Consider the following 14,546-nt stretch of genomic DNA (forward strand, 5'->3'; position numbering starts at 1 on the left):
CAAAGAGCTCTTAACTGGATGAAAGTCCTTTTATAAGTTTGTTGGGGAGTATATAGAATAGTCTTTACACCTTCTGATCCAAGTTCTAACTTTGGAGGTGCTGTCCATATAATCAATTTGCACTGAATAAAATGTGTTTTGGAAACACAATGAAAGAGAAAGAATCCCTTAGATTTCTTTGTGAGTCCAGTCTCAGAAGAGACATATAAACAAGTAATTTCAATGCAATTTGAAAACAGTGATGGTGGTCATAATAAAAATATTAAAATTAATAATTATTATTATAATTAACATTTTTGGAACATTGCTATGCACTATGAACTTTGTTAAGTATTTGTTTTCTCATTTAAGCCTTATTATTATTCCATAAGATGGACATTATTAATTGAATTTTATGAATGATGAAACCATAGCCCAAAAAGGTGAAATGATTTGTCCAAGGGCATATACAATCAGAAGTAGGAAAGTTGAGATTCCAATCCAAAGGGGTCTGATTCTAAAGTTCTCCTTTTTCTGATGATTTACAGAGTCTTCAGGAAACTAGTGGTTTGTGTTCACAAATTGTCAAACTTAACCTGAATTCTCTCATCTGAAAGATGCATTAAAGCACTGACTTTCAAACTCTTGATCACAACCCACAGGGGCAAATTGATATTACATCATCATCCAGTGTGTACATACACACACACGTGCATGCACGTGTGCACACATGCAACATACCTGTATGTTCATGAAACAACTCATCTTTACTCTGGTGTGTTTTTTCTTTTCTTCTTTTTTCTTTCTTCTTGTAAATGTTTGTGGTGACCCTGTTGATTGGACTACTTGCTCATGGTTCTGAGCTATGGTTTGAAAATCCTGCCTCAAGGGACATTGAGAACAGCTTCTCTTCTATAATGTGAAGACTATGGGTGGAAGAGAGAAAGCAATCTGAGAAAGATCTCATTGGTAGGCAGCAAGAAAAGTGGCTGACACTAGGCCACTCAACTGCTAGTGTGGATTTTTTTTGTTATTAGGTCACTGTTCTTTTTTTTTTTTTTTTTTTTTTTTTAGGTCACTGTTCTAAATGCTCTATAAACATAGCAATCGTTTTGAATCTGACAGTCCTAGATTCAAATCTGAACTCCACCTTGTCTAGCTGTATGACTTGAGATGTGACTTCATTTCTCTAAGGGGCAACCTCCTCTCTGGAAAAGGGGAGTAACAATACCTACCTATCAGAGGTATTGCGATGATGAGTTGATATTAAGGGCTACTGCCTGGTACACATTATGTACTCCGTTCAGGTAAGACACCCGGGTGACTGGGGAGACCTCAGCTGGGGGTGATAAAGGCTGGGAGCCAGTGTTAGGTGGGCATTCATGTAACCTCACGGGTCCCCAGAATCCAGGGCAACCTGAAGATCTTCGATGCAGAGATGGCATTTGTATATGTTAGTGTGGTAGAGTGGAGAAAATGTTGGTCTTGGAGCCAAACAGACATGGCTACAAATCCCAGCTCTAGAGCCTTCTCATCACCATGAGCCTCAGATTCCTTATCTGCAAACTGGGATATTAAAACCTTCTCCAAAGATGTACTGTGGCGGTTCATTGAGGAATTTCCCCCATAGCTTCTTCTTCCTCCCTGACCCGACTTAGAAATTTTATGTGACTTCAGATTTTATTTTACCTATTTATTATGAAAAATTTCAAATATACACAACAGTAAAAAGCCTAGTAAAACAAACCCCCATGTACTCATTACCAAATTTGCAGCTTTCAGATGACACCACAGCCCTGGCCAGCTTGGCAGCAGCATCTTATGAAGCCTTGGGTCAGTGTCATCCAACTAAGCCACATCCACATTCCTGGTCCACAGAGCATTTACCCACGGGTAAATGCTTATTGTGTAAGATTGTGTAAGGTTGATTTGTTATTCAGCAACAGAAAACTAACATAAGAATCAAAGAGGTAAATATATATTAAAGCCTCTAGCTCTGTACTTGATACATAGTGAGTGCTCAATAAATATTAACATGTTATATATAGGTGCAGCCACTGAACAGGGAATCTTGATATGCTGTGGATAAATGCAGCAGCTGAGGAGCATGTATGTGGTGTGGGAGCCTAAATGAAGGAGCTCCCAATTCCAGAGCTGGGGAGAGGTTCACAGAAGAAATTGGATTTTTGGGTTGTATGACCCAGGAATGCAAGACAGAGATTTGGGATGAGAGAGTGCTTTGCAGGGGACACAGCACCAGCAAGGACCAGCGGGGTGAGTGTGCTGTCTAAGGAATAGTTAAGTGTTGGGCAGCCTGGGGCTCAGCGGTTTAGCACCACCTTCAGCCCAGGGTTTGATCCTGGATACCTGGGATTGAGTCCCATGTCAGGCACCCTGCATGGAGCCTGCTTCTCCCTCTGCCTGTGTCTCTGCCTATCTCTCTCTCTCTCATGAATAAATAAATAAAATCTTAAAAAAAAAAAAGTGTTGGCCGTGTTGATGAAGTTTACATGGCAAAAGAGGAAGTTGAAGCCAGACAACAAAGGAACTTGATTCACTAAAATATACTTTAGATAGGCATCCCTCACCTTTCAAAAGTTACAACACTTGGATTTTCCGAAAGATCTATCCATATTAGGACCCGTTTTCGCAAACTGAAATAAATCTGAAGAGGATTTTTGCTTTTGAAAAAAAAAAAAAAAAGATGAAAAGCCAAAATAGCGCCCAGCATTTGTATTGAGCAAGCCTTTATATAATGCACATCCTCAACAGCAGGAGTCCTCTCCCACCCCCCAACGAAGCTCCTTCCCCAGGAAGTACACTTAGCATCTCCGCATCAAGCTGCCAGGGCTCTGGGTTGCATCTGTGAGGATCTGTGCTTTATCTCGAATTATTCTGTGCACTATTAGCAAGATGTGTCCTAAGGTATCAGAAAAGCCTAAGAGGGGTTATTTTTGGGGTCTGGGAATGCTAAAAAAAATTTCCATATAAATTGATGGCAATTGTTTCTTCGCTTTACTTCCTTTTGGCTTAGGAAAGGTTTTAGGGGGAATGCTCTACTTCTGGAGGGTGGGGAAACCTATATTGGACTCACATTTCATCTGAGGATGCTCACCAGAATCATAGACTCTGAGAAGTAGAAAAGATGATGGAGATTAGGTAATTCTTTGCCCATTTACACTCTTTTGCAGACAGTCTTCAAGGAAAGGCTAATTGAGGTATTCACTAAGGTATTTACCTAAGTCCATTTTCACTTACCTAGTTGTTAGACAAGGCAGGCAACCAAAGAGGGTTCATTAGGCCTAAGTCATCCTGTACAGAAGCATATACCACCCACTTTTGCTGGCATTGCTTTTGTTATATAATAAAATCATGCTCATCTTGAACAGCTGGCATTTCCTTTCATCTGACAGACACTATGAATCACACATCCCCGATAAGTGTTTCCCACTTTGCTTTCAGCCTTTGGAAAAGCTCAGAACCCGATTTGTATCCCAATTTCCTGGGGTGCAATGCTGGGAATCAGTCTTCCCCTAGCTTCTTTCAACCTTGCTAGTTTGCCACTCCTTCATTTCTTTAACTGTCTTCTTTGTATCATCTTGTAGATTCTTTCAAGTCCCTTCAGGTTATTTGATGGAGCAGGAGCAGGGGATGGTGGTGAAGTTAACATAAATGTATATAAAGGATCATGTTAGTTCTGTGGAAATAAAAATGAGGAAAATGAAGAATGAATCTCCATGTACCTCAATAATTCAGCAAATATTTGAGTACTTTCTTAGAAAATACAAGAAGGAATAAGAAGTTTTAGGAGAAAATGGTGGGCTACCTATGGAACTGGCAAATTTGAGGTCCTTCTGGAAATAAAGGTGTCCTACACTGAATTGTTATGTAGGTATGAAGCTCAAGAGGAAGGTGGATTCTGGAGAGGGAGTCTTGGAAGTCATGGACCTAGTTTTTGAAGTCCTGAAAGGGATGATTCATCAAGAGTGGCGGTCTAGCCTCATATGAAAGCAAAAGGAAGAGAAAAGATATATGGCCCTTTAACAATGCAGAAATTATCCCATGACTGATGGCATACATATGCATGTTACCCATTCACCCTTGCAGCTCATGAATGAATTATGTATAACACGATATTGACTCCTAATATGAAATCATATTCATGGATGTGAAATGTCAATTCATACTTAGCACTAGAAAAGACTTTCCATGATACATACTTTTAAGCATTTATTTTCTTTTCCTATTGAGTTTCTAAATCATTTCTTTCCCCATGGCTTAAAAATAAAAGTATAGTATATTTGGACAAGGGATGTTCTGCTATAAAAATTTCATGCTCAGTGTTGAGAAAATTTTGATTGCTTTACTTTTTTTTTCTGTTTGGCACATGCAAAATGAAGCAAATTCATATTGTGAAATGTTATGTTTTCTTTTTTTTTATTTTAATGAAACGCTTTAAAATTTAAGATCAGAGCTGGCTTACCAGTGTTTCCTAAGTAAAACACCATCAAGTAAAATATTACAAAGGATCTGAGTTCTCTTGTTAAGTAGTCTACACATTTACATGAAAAAAGGATTTTTGAAAAGTTCCTGCTCTCCTCATCCCTCCATGCAGTGCTGGTTAATTAACCAATCATAAATAAAAGATGAAAGTATGTGAACCTCAAATCCTTGTGTTCTGGAAAAAATAGAGTCACAGAATAATTAAAATAAATTTCAACTAATGAGAACCAGAAACAATGACCAATGGAAATAGTGAAAACAGCTGGGTCGAACAGGTCAAAACTTCACAAAAAATGAACAATGGATTATTCCAGCTTGCTACTGTGGCTGCTTATGGCCTTTGCACTGGTTGAATGACCGTTGGTGGGAGCAATGGGGAGCTCTCTCTCTCTCTCTTTTTTTTTTTTTAGACTACACTATTTAAATGTTTAAATGTTTTTTCAACTTCAGGAGCTGAAAGGTTTTTCAATGTGCCTTTTCACCTGGCTTCCATTTCTCTGCAGATGTATGGGAATTCCTGGCCCTTCTGCTGGCTTCCACCATCTTGAAACCGCCCGTTGCTTATTGAGCCAGGCATAGAAACTCCATCCACCAACTGCCATGGCAGAGTAGGTGACTGAGGTACAGAGTGTCTACATGACTTGGTTGACCTGGAAGAACGAATGGATCCGTTTCATCTTCTATGCTGCTTGTGGTAAGTAAAACCTACTTCCCAATGCGAGGCCTCAGGGTAGAGACATTTTTCCAGGCTTCCTCAGTTAGTTCAGGCCCCGGGACTGTGTTCCTGCTGAAGGAACTTGGGCAGAAATGATGTCCATGAGTGCTTTTCATGCTGTGATGTGTACACACATCACCTGGGGAATCTTGTTAACATGCAGACTCAGGTTCAGCAGGTTTGAGGTGGGCCTGTGATTTTGATTTTCTGCAACCCTCAGGTGATGCCAGTGCTTCTGGTTTCACAGACAATCCTTCAAGTATTAGGAATGGACACCAATTCTAACCTGGACATAAAGTGTCCTATGCTGACTTCCACAATCTTGTAACTCCATCTGCAAGCTGGAAGCAAAAACACTTGGGATGCAAAGATTATGAGGGATGGAGGAGACTGGATTCCTGCCTTTGACTGGAGGAGTTCTGCTCTAGGGAACTGCCTGACCCCTGAGGGACTGGGAGTGGAGTGAGAGGTCACCTGTTATTATGTTAAGTCAAGTATCAGGATTTACCTGTTACCACAGGAGTGCTTTGTCTCATTCTTTTCTGTCAACTGTCTTTTCTTAGTCTTTCCTTGACTTACAATTTTAAATGAACTTAGTAAACTTGCCAAATACCAGCTTTGTACCAAGTATACCTCTAGGTGCTGGAGAATGCATAGACGAAGCAGGTGGAGTTCTTTCTCTAAGGAGCTGAGAGGGGAGCTAAGAAATAGGGTCAAATAATGAGTCAACAAGTTTCAAAAGTATCCAAGCCTGAGAAGTCTGCTGCCTGAGCTTGGAAGGCAGGGATGGAAGTCTCAGGTGTGGACATCAGGAAAGGATTTCTAGAAGTGATTGTATTGACATTGGCCTTGAAAGATGGATAAGGTTTAATCTTGTAAAGTTAGGATAGGGAAGAGGATATCAGGAAAGTTAAAAGGATAGAATGGCAGGAAGTGCACAGGGAAGTGTGTGTGAGACCCGTTGTAGGCAATCAAGGATTGGATAAAGGAATGTATGGTAGGAATGAAGGTCAAGGTTAGATCATGGAACACTTGGAATGGCAGTCTGAAGAGCTTGGATTTTATCCTGAGGATGCTGGGTACTGCAGATGGATTAAGCAGCAGAGCTGTCTCACTGGTTAGTGAGGGGGGAGCAGGAGCCGAAGGTCCTGGAACCACTCTCTACCCTTTCCTGCTGCAATAGTTCAGGTACAAGTTGCTGAACACGAAAATGAAAAAGGGAAGCCTACAAACACTGCCAGGAAAAGAGAGTCACACCTTTCCTACCCTCATCCCTTCTTCAGAAATGAGGAAGCTGGGACTCTGAAAGGTATGTCTTGCTCCAGACATTAAGCCAGGGAGCTGGGTCTTAGACCTCTAGCTTCTTATTGCACGGTCCCTATTTTCTGTGCTTGAGTGCAATGTTACTGCCCTGTCACAGGCACCCCCTGGGGTTGTCCTTGGTGAGCCTGCATCAAACTCAGTAGAGCATAATTCATACCTTACAATTTGGCCACCTTTGCACATTTTCATTTAAATAGTTTTTGAATCACCTCAATTGGGAAATTTACCGGAAGTCTATTTCACTATGACCTGCCAAGAGCAAATTTAAGACTCCTTTTAAAAAAACAACGTTTCACTCCAAAGGGACTTCATCCAAACTTGCTGCTCCTCCTTTGGGGTCTGTACCAGACCTAGGAGAGGGTGTAGGAAAGGTGTATCAATCTCTGCAAGGGCTCTCTTTGTCCTGTGGCTGGCTGGATTAGAGTGATGAGGAATCTGCTTCCATTCTTCTTTCCTGTCATCCTTCCCAGATCCCAGGTGGGGGCCTGTATGAGAAGAGCCCTAGAAACCAATAAAGGGGTTCAGATCATGTACTCTTGCCCAGGAATGATTGTAGGAACATGCTCTTTCTTTGGGACCTCAGGACTACACTGTCCAGAGGTGGTTAAAGGGAAGGCTTCTTGCATCTGTTGTCAGACAGAAATTTGTTTGAACCTTATTGCTGCCACTTCCTTGCCATATGATCTGGAATGAATGATTTACTATCCCAGAGCCAAGGTTTCTGTGGTTTAAAATGGGCTGAAAATTATCTGCCAGAGTCGTATGAGGGTCCTGTGAGATCCCAGTGATGAAGTTCTGAGCACAGTGTACTGCCCATTGGACCAAGGATCCAATCAGAGTCTACGCTGCTATCCCAGCCCTGGGGTGTACTAACAGTAATGTTACTTGCTCTAGCAAACAAATCCAAAAGTTTCAGTGGCTTCAAAATAATAAAGCTTTATTCCTCACTTACCAAGCTATGTGGGTGTTCCTGGTCGGCAGGAAGCCTTCCACACGGTGAGTCAGAGACACAAGCTCCTTCCACCTGTGACTTCTTTCTCTCTGGGATGAAAAAGAGAGGGCGGAGGAGGCATGCCTTGGCCCAAGAGGGAGACACATCACTTCCGCTGGTTGGTCAGAAGCAGTCCCTTGGCCCCCACAAGAAGCAAGGGGGGCTTGGAAACAGGATCACTAACATGGCAGCCATGTCCCCCGGGTAGTTCCATACTACAGGGGAGCAGGAATCTCCGGGGAGCAGTTAAATTAGTCGTCGCTGCCGCAGGAGAGGGAATACTGAGTCGAGATGCGGCTATGGACCAGGAGGCCGGGTTTATAGAGGTGGAAACAACGTGTCAGATTCACATTTCTTTCCTCTGGGTCTCTTGTAGAGCTCAATCTGGCAGATCCTGCCCCATTTGGAACCTGGTTGTGAGCAAGAAAACATCTGTGGTCGGAAAGTGGGGGCAGTGATTCAGGCCTGTTTGGGACTCGGAGAGGATGTCCTTGAACCCTCTACTCAGGAAACAGCTCCCTCCCACAAGGATGTGAGAGGTCATCTGTCTGTCTACTTTGACACTTTCACCCAGTGACCTTCAGGGCTTCAGACACCTTCCCGGTAAGTTGGAGGGCACTCAGCACACACTGTCCTTGGATTTGACCAAAACTGACTCACTGAAGGTCCGAGTGAGAGGAGAAGGCAAAAGCAGACAAATAGGCACTGAGAACTTTGCCATCCCAGACCTGTGTCGTGTAAACAGGCTGTCTGCTTCACAGCCAGGAATGAGCCCGGACTTGGGTCGAATTGGAGCCCTGACAGCTAATCCCACAGCCTTTGACTGTGGAGTACTGTGTTCAACTGGGGCACGTTGCCCACAACCAGGGCACAGGGGAGAGGCAGAACGGTGGGGAAAGAATGTGGCTTTGGAATCAGACACAACTGCTCCCTGCCACTTACTCAGCTTTGTGGCCTTGGATAAAAGTCGCCTATTCCTTCTAAGGCTCAGTTTCCCTGTCTGTGAAATTGACACAACACTGTGAACCTCAAATGCCTCAGGACAGCGCTAGCCCATATATGCCAGTAATATTTTCCCCTGTTCCTTCTATACGGAAGACAGAAATGGTACCTCTTCAAATGAGTTAATTCCATAATAGTCAGTAGCCACCACTTCTTGAGCTCCTCTTCTGAGGCATTTAATCCTTGCAACGGCTGGAAGGTAAATGGTATTATTCCCAATGTATAGATTTGGACACTGAAACTCAGAGATTATACCAGAGGTAGTGATTTTGCTCTTTTTCCTGCCCTGTCACTGAGGAGAGAAAGAAATAACAGCAGGGGCATCTGAGTGGCTCAGTGGTTGAGCATCTGCCTTCGGCTCAGGTCGTGATCCTGGGGATCAAGTCCCACATTGGGTTCCCTGAGCCTACTTCTCCCTCTGCCTATGTCTCTGCTTCTCTCTGTGTATACCTCATGAATAATAATAATAATAAAAAAATAACAAAGCAAAAAGAGTCAAAAGAACATACAGGGGGTGGGGAGGTTAAAGGTCAAGCCTGGAAGTCTGGAAGTTACCGTCTTTAACCCCAGTCTGGCTTGGATAATAGAATTTTCATTATAATCTACTTTCCCCTTGTATTATTCATTTGTATATTTATTCATCCATGTATCTATTACTAATGAATGAGCAGACATTTACTACGAACTTCTTACGCCCTAGAGCCTTGCTAGTCTCAAAATGTGGTTCCTGGGCTGGAAGCCTCGACATTGCCTGGGAGTTGCTAAAAATGCAGGATCTCTGGGCTGACCCCAGGCCCTCTGAGTGGGAATCCACACCTTGACAAGATCCCCAGGTGATTCATAGCATACACTCAGGATTGAAAATCACTCCCCTGTTGCTTCCACCTTGGCAGGAACATTTCTGGAGGTGAGTCCTCTTCTTAGGACCCCCACTTACGTAGTCCTCTTCTTAGGACCCCCACTTACGTAGTCCACTGGGGCAGTCCTAGAGCAGGCTTTGCCCTGAGCTTGATGCCACTGTGATTGTCAAGAGCCCAGGTGACCCCTCCACAGCAGAGGTAGATATGGGAGTGGTCTGCCCTGGGCCTTGACAGAATGGGAGGTACCACAAAAAAATCCTTCCACCTTAGAAAGTGGGGTCCCTTATCTCCTTCTCATCCACTGCAGCCTGCTTGTGTCCATGGGGCTTTGGTGGAGGAGTAGTATCTGAAACCTGAGACCTCTTCATGGGCTCTCCAGATGTTTCTTGTATCACCACAGCACCCACAGTTAGCCCACCACTAACCTTAGCATCCAAGTTGTTCACACAATTGTTTATTAGGCTGGAGTAGGAATTCCAGATCTTAGGATAGCTCTGCCCCACCTGTCAAACTATGGCCAGGGATTACTTGTAGGGATTCTAAAATATGGAAAATGGGAGTAGCCATCATCCACTCCCTGCCCCATTTGAAAGAAGCTAGCTATTTAATAGGCACCAACTGAAGATTGTGCAGAGGAGCCAGGGCCCAGTATGCAGTAAGTTTGTTCCCATGAACGCTCCTGGGAAGCCCCAGCAATATTTACCATCATGGAGCATCTGACACATGCCAAGCTCCAGGAGGAGTGATGGCACATCCCTTGTTAAATTCTTGTGACATCTTTGGGTAGACAGCATCATTTCCATTTTTCAGAAGAGCAACCTGAGGCTTGGAGAGCCTATGTAACTTGACCAAAGTCATAGAGGCAATGAATGTAGTGCAGGGCTACATTCATGCGTTTTTTGTAATTTGGAATGGGAATTTAAATAAGGGGAACCATGAATTTTTCACAACTGGGAATGGGAGTTGACATTCAAATAAAGGGAAACCTCATTAGTGGCCTTTGGGATGGGTTTCATAGTATGCTATTCCCCTGCCCCTTCTGAGGGGCAGGTAGGAGAGGGTGTCAGAGGATGGGCAGAGTCAGTCAAATGTGGATGTTGGGGATGAGCTTGGATATCCTCATGTCCGGTTTCCAGTATATTCAGAGCCATCCCCCTCCTGAGCTTCCCTTCAGCAAAGGCTGGATAAGCTCACTGTGGATCATGAAAGTGGCTGGTCCTAGATGAACTCACCATCTTAGTGTTTGCCCATCTCCCACTCTCAGCCAGCAAATGCTGACGGCAGAGATCAAGCCTCTCCTGATACCTGGCATGTGGCTCAGGGAGCCCAACAGACCAGTACAGAGACCTCACCACCTGTTTCCCAGCTGGGTTCTGGCCCCCTCAGGAGCCTGGTTTGGAAGCTTAGAGCCTTGTGTAGGACAAACGGAACTGTGCTGAGGACCTAAGCTTCACAGCTGAGGACTGTCATCTTGTTAACTAAACGAGCACAGAAGAGTTGCTGTTTCTACATAATTATGCTGCTGTAGGCACTCTTAGGAGCATAGAATGGAGTGAGTCCACCCTGAGATGGAGATTAGGATCCCCTCCTCCTCCATCTCTGTGATTTGTGTCCACGTCAAGTACCTCTCTGAGTCTCAGGTACCTTCATTTTTTGGTGGGGCATTCACATTCACTTACTGTCTTGGTACAGGCCCTGACTCTGGATGGGTGTTCAAGCAATAATTGCAATGATGATTCCATATGCTGAGTGAAGGTTACTTGAATAGAAACATTTTATATTTACTTATATTCATTACAACATTTAAAATTTTAAGTTGTAGAAATCCAACTTAAAACTAGCCTAAACATAAATGAACAAACACATGAAATTCTATGTATCTGGCAAGTCCAAGGATGATCTACCTTCAGGCTGGATTTAGGGGTTCCAGCTGTGACATCAGAGCTCAGCCTCTCTTCACCCCTTAGCTCAGTGTCCTTCTGAGTATTGGTTTAATCCTATGGACAGTGTCCAGTCACCAGGGTTCCAGATCACATTTTCTTATTAACTTCCAACACCCATTTATCAATCCAGGCAAGACTATGATTGGCCTTGCTTAGATGAGACAAATGTACCCAGAACAATCACTATTGCTAAAGGCACACAGCACTGAGATGGGCTGATCTGGAGTCACATGACTGACCCAGTGATCAGGAAGGGGATGCTGGTAGATGTGAGACTATAGCTCTAATGGGGTGACACAGAATGAAGAAGGAAGCACTGCCAAAGGCAGGAAGGATACTGGGCAGATAAAATAAAGGCTATCAACCCCACCGCAAGAGCACTAGAGGAAGAAAGTACTTGCTCCTGCTTCTTCCTTAGGTCTCATTATGAGTCAGGGTTAGTCCTGGGACAGTTGTTTCTAAAGTCACTGAAGTGAATTCTGTTGTTTTAGAAACATAGATAGCTTCCAAGCAAAGGAAAAGAACTGAGGGGGAGGAGCTGAGGGAAGGGAAGCAGCTGAGCTGTGCAAATCTGAACTGTAAGTGGAACCCCCAGGCTATGTCTGTCACTTTGGCTTAGAACAGATGGAGCTCAGGGCAAAATTTCACTCAACCAGCTGGGCGTCATATGGATGTCCTCTGCTCTAGTTGCTTTAGATCAATGCCATGCACATCACGATGGGTGGTATGTGGGAGGTTTTCTCTTTGTATTTTGAATGCCCTCTTTATTGTCTTTGCTAAAACTTTCCAAAACATGACAATAGCCAAACACCCAAAGCTAAGCCAATGGCACATGAAGAGATCTTTGGCCCTATGAGCTTTAACCTTGCTTACTCTTTCTTGGCAGACACTTGTGTGCTGTGTTAACATGGAGTCCAGCAGGTCAGGATTTGCCTTTGCAAACCAATAAGGAAAAGGCCTCTTTGTTTCTCTTCCTACCCTTGTCAGTCCTCTGTGGTGGTAGAAACCAAGGCCTTCCTTTAGAGCCTTTCCCCAGGACTTATTTCATTTGTTTGACAAATGCTTGTTGAACACCTGTTTTGTGTAACAGGCTGTGTTAGGAGATGAAGCCCACATGTGTAAGCCAGATGGGCGCTGTCCTTCATCTTCTTACTCTGCTTCTTCCAGTCCTCTCACTGCTTTCACCCTTGTCAATGTGAAGAAGACTTCCAGCACCTCTTTACTCAGCATTCCTAAGGGGAGATGGAGGAGGGAGATTGCTTTGCACATCTTGGAGCAAACAATTTACAACATTCTCCTGAAATATTTTCATTCCTCAAAATTGGTTCTGGGACATGGCCATATGCTAGGGTAATGGGTTTTTTTCTTTCCCTTTTACCCAGCCTTGTTGGTCCCAGTTTCCTCTATCTCAGTACCCACTCCCCTCCCCTACTTCCACACATTCATCTCTCTTTCTTCCACGAAGCAGATCAATTCATCTCTGCCTCAGCTTAACCTCTAGTCTTCTTTATGCAGATGGTATCATAATGCTTAGAAGACTGAAGGTCCCAGTCTCCAGGATGTACACTCCTTATAAAGCAATATTAATCTGTTATCAGGCCCCATTCAGAACCCAAGGGGCATGGTGGTATTTCTCAAAGTGTGAACTGGGACTCCTGCTCCATGGTGCTGGTTAAGAATGAAAATTCCTGGACCCTACCCCAGATAAATAGAATCAGAATCTCTCTGGAGAAAGCTGTGGTTCTCAACTCTAGCTGCATAGAGGAACCACCTGTAGAGTGTTTTAAAAAAAATAGTCCCTAGGTGATTCAGATATGTGGCCTGGATTTGCAATTATTGGATTAGAAGTACCTGCATTGTTTATAAGCAACTCAAGTGACTCATGCAGCTGAGCTTTGTATTGTGGGAATTCAGAGGAAAAAAGTTAATTTCCCAGTTAGGGAAAGGTAGAGTGAGGAAAAAACTTTCTAGAGTAGATGAGTGGTATTTGAAGTGGACCTGAGAGAAGGGGTGGGGTTTTTATCAATTGTGGACCAAAAGGGAAGAGGAGATGTTTTCAGTCACTACTGGTTAAACTCCAGTTAAACTCTTATTTAAAACAGAGCTAATGGCAGCCCAGCTTGGAGCATAGATCCAAGCCTGAAATGGCATGGTCACCACCAGTTCCCTCAGAAGGTGCTGGGGTGGAATGTGTACCACATCAGCTGAAGCCAACATAGATAACAATCAGTCACTGTGGAGATGGGTCACTGGTTGCCTTCCTCAAACTAATGACTGTTTGCTTAGCTAATAGCAGTGAGAGTCTCTATTAAGGGCTGTTAATGCTCCAAAATGCTGTTTGTTGAGCCTGCCAAGGTGATAAGTGATGCTGGTATTTACTCTCTTGTTCTCAAGGCTGATGTTCAGAAGCTTAAAACAATTTTGAAGTGGTTAGTTTTTAATGAAGAGACTAGGCAAGTCTACAAAAAAGCCAATGGTTTGCAAGCAGAATCACTAATACTAAAAGGAGTCCACAAATGTTTGTTGGCTTATAATGGATTTGCTTAATTATAACCACAAGGCGCACCAAACACAAAGGATACCTACTCAGGTGCACACATTTCTTTGTTTCAGCGTACACTCTTAAGATCAGTGTTCTCTGTGCCCAGCTCTGAGTTTACAACTCAAGTGTTTCATTTCCCAACCACGTGAACACAGCCCCTGCCTGTGTTCATCAAGAGAAACACCAGGATTGCAGGAGACATGAAATGAGAGATTGCTTACTCCAAATACGTATCTTCTTTTTAAAAAAACTGTTTTATTTAAATTCAATTTGCCAACATATAGTATAACACCCAGTACTCATCCTATCAAGTGCCCTCCTCATTGCCTGTCACCCAGTTATCCCATCCCCCACCCCCTCCCCTTCTTCAATCCTTTGTTTCCCAGAATTAGGAGTCTCTCATGGTTTGTCTTCCTCTCTAATTTTTCCTCACTCAGTTTCCCTCCTTTCTCTTATAATCTTTTTCATTATTTCTTGTATTCCACAAATGAGGGAAACCATATGATAATTGTCTTTCTCCAATTGACTTATTTCACTCAGCATAATACCCTCCAGTTCCATCCATGTTGAAGCAAATGGTGGGTATTCATCCTTTATGATGGCTGAGTAATATTCCATTGTATAAATATACTACATCTTCTTTATCTATTCATCTGTCAAAGGACACTATGGTTCCTTCCACAGTTTG

At 43.3% G+C, this 14,546-nt stretch overlaps 1 long non-coding RNA gene across 3 annotated transcripts in view; it reads left to right on the top strand.

The window, feature by feature from the left end:
* Nucleotides 1-14,546, top strand: part of LOC144322607 (uncharacterized) — a 202,154-nt gene that overhangs the window by 153,120 nt on the left and 34,488 nt on the right. For all 3 annotated transcript variants that reach the window (XR_013388255.1, XR_013388256.1, XR_013388257.1), the window contains 2 exons: nt 4,986-5,176; nt 7,888-8,114. This is a non-coding gene — a long non-coding RNA (uncharacterized LOC144322607). The remainder of the gene's footprint in view (nt 1-4,985; nt 5,177-7,887; nt 8,115-14,546) is intronic.

This window comes from Canis aureus, chromosome 10 (genome assembly GCF_053574225.1).
Source record: "Canis aureus isolate CA01 chromosome 10, VMU_Caureus_v.1.0, whole genome shotgun sequence".
Taxonomy (NCBI): Eukaryota; Metazoa; Chordata; class Mammalia; order Carnivora; family Canidae; genus Canis; species Canis aureus.